Below are 2,926 nucleotides of genomic sequence, written 5' to 3'. Positions count from 1 at the left end.
GCATCTTTGATAATTATCAGAAGGAATGAAATCTATTTACTGTAAAATTATTATCAATGGATAAAAGTTAAGTGTTTAATGGCTTTAGACTGTACCAATAATATTAGTCTATAAAATGAAGGACTGATTATAACTAATTTGATGTCAAATGCATTGCAGCAAATGGATTTAAAGAATGCTACAAATGCCACATGTACATTTTAACGATTGGCCAACACAGAAAATCCAACCTCTTGCATTTATTCTGTCCCAGAATTACAGTAAGTGTATGATTTTTCATGTGAAGGTTTAGTTTTCTCTCCATCATTTTCTTCCTCTTCCTCCTCTTCCTCACTGTCCCCATCTGTTTGCTGCTCCGGTTCCTCTTTTGTGATCATTTCAAAATTATTCCCATTTCTGCTATGGGGATCAGTCGCCTTCCCTCCTGTCACTGTCTGTGTCTGAATGTTGTTCTCCACCGGAACCTTCTCTTCCATTATTTCCTGGTCCTACTTTTCCCTCTTCATCTTCTTTTTTCTCACTGTCTGATTTTTCCTCACTGTCAGACTTCTGCTGCTCTATGGCTTCAGCTTTCTCATCTTTCTTTAAATCCGTTTTGGTCCTTTGTATTCACGTGTGTACAGAGGCCTGAAGGAGTCAGTGAAGCCCACGTCAGCAGTCAGATTTGGCAGGAACCAAAAGTGATGCCTTCCTCCAGTTATGAGCCAAATGATGAGGAACAGAAGACAACGAGCAGCAGCAAGGAGGAGAACGCCGGCTACAAAACAGCCTGCGCCAACACTGAGGTAAAAACACCTGCTCTCATTTCCGCTGGCCAAAGTGGGGAAAGGGTTGCCGCTATCACTGCAATCACAAGACCCAATCCCATGACAGATGTTTTAAAGTGAACTGGGTCATAGATCCACACAAATACCTCATTTCCATCCAGAAGAACTTGATCATCACGTGGTTCAAATTTTGGAGTTTCATCCTTTTTGGAGTCTTCCTTTCCACCATCTTTTTTCTCTCTTTTTCCTTCTTTATCTTTTCATGCTTTATATTTTCTTTCTTGCTCTTTTTATCATCTTCTTTTCCACTTTCAGCTTTTCCTTTCTCTTTTTCTTTCTTTATGTCTTTATCGTATTTCATTTTCATTATTTTTAGTGCTCAGTGAAAGAACTGCTTCTTTAAAAGCCTGTTGCAATAGTCAACCACAGACTCCCTGGTTGTAAATAAAGCTTCTTCTCCTTTCTTGGCCTTTGCCCACTTCAAATCCAAAAGGCAATCCACTGCTTTTGAAGCAATAAAATAATCAACACGGTGACCCATCATATTGGTGGACTTTGTTGGACAGTTGAATCGAAGATATTTGGCTACAGCCTTTTCTTCCTTAGATGGTTCACCACCTTCCTGGACCTGCTTCTTGAGCCTCCTGCATGCCGCCATGTTGGCCACTCCTTTCCCCCTTGTTTGTTTTTTAATGGTGTTATTCAACATACCATATACCCCTTGTTTTTTCACTTATCAATATATTTGGAAATCTTTTCATATTATTATATAAAGTGTGTCCTCATTCTTTATATCAGCCATGTTACACTCAATTTAATGAATGAGCCATCATTTATTTAACCAGTGTTCTAGTTTGCTAATGCTGCCAGAATGCAAAACACCAGGGATGGATTGGCTTTTATAAAAGGGGGTTGATTTGGTTACACAGTTACAGTCTTAAGGCCATAAAGTGTCCAAGACAACACATCAGCAATCAGGTACCTTCACTGGAGGATGGCCAATGATGTCCGGAAAACCTCTGTTAGCTGGGAAGGCATGTGGCTGGCGTCTGCTCCAAAGTTCTGGTTTCAAAATGGCTTTCTCCCAGGATGTTCTTCTCTAGGCTGCAGTTCCTCAAAAATGTCACTCTAAGTTGCATTTGGGGTATTTGTCCTCTCTCAGCTTCTCCAGAGCAAGAGCCTGCTTTCAATGGCCGTCTTCAAACTGTATCTCATCTGCAGCTCCTGCGCTTTCTTCGAAGTGTCCCTCTTGGCTGTAGCAGCTAGCTCCTTCTGTCTGATCTTATATAGTGCTCCAGTAATTTAATTCAGACCCACCCGGAATGGGTGGGCCAACACCTCCATGGAAATTATCCAATCAGAGTCATCACCCACAGTTGGGTGGGTCACATCTCCATGGAAACACTCAAAGAATTACCATCTAATTAACACTGATAGGTCCACCCACACAAGATTATATCAAAGATAATGGCATTTGGGGGACATAATACATTCAAACTGGCACAACCAGATTCTAATTGATAGGCATTTTTGTTGTTTCCCGTCTTTTCAAATTTACATAGTGCCACAAAAAACAACCTTGTATGTATGCCATTCGATCGGTAAGCAAATATCTTCACAATAAGTTCCCAGAAGTAGAAGAAGTGAGTCAAAGAGTGCAACTAACATGCCACCCCTCCCCCGGAACCAAACCCATTTCCCTTCCCAACAGCAGTGTATGACTGTGTCTTTTTCCTCACAGTCTCACTCATGGATTGTGTTATCCAACTTTTGATGTCTTGCCAGTCTGACAGATGAAAATAACTCAGTTTCAGTTTAATTTGCTTCTTCTGATTACAAGTAAGGTTGACTATCTTTCCAAATATTTAAGAACTATCTGTATCTCCTTTGCTCTAAACTACCTGTTTTTGTTTTTGTTGTTTTGTTTTTCCCATGTTTTCTATTGAACTTTGGTCTTTTTCTTATCAATTTCTAGGGGCTTATCTCCATTAGGGAGAATAGCCCCCTATCTATGATTATTTGACTTTGTTAATGATGTTAGTGATTTTTTAAAATTAGAAATGAATTTTCCAATATTTTCATCTAGCATTTTTATGATCTTATTTTGTATAATAAAATCATAGATCTGTTTGGAATTTATCTTGCTATATGGTTTTATG

General features: G+C 39.3%; 1 pseudogene; it reads right to left on the bottom strand.

The window, feature by feature from the left end:
- Positions 1-239: 239 nt before the first annotated feature.
- Positions 240-1,425, bottom strand: LOC119530222 (annotated as a pseudogene).
- Between the last annotated feature and the right edge of the window lie 1,501 nt (positions 1,426-2,926).

This window comes from Choloepus didactylus, chromosome 3 (assembly GCF_015220235.1).
Source record: "Choloepus didactylus isolate mChoDid1 chromosome 3, mChoDid1.pri, whole genome shotgun sequence".
Lineage (NCBI taxonomy): Eukaryota > Metazoa > Chordata > Mammalia > Pilosa > Megalonychidae > Choloepus > Choloepus didactylus.
This window is presented reverse-complemented; position numbering and strand designations above follow the sequence as displayed.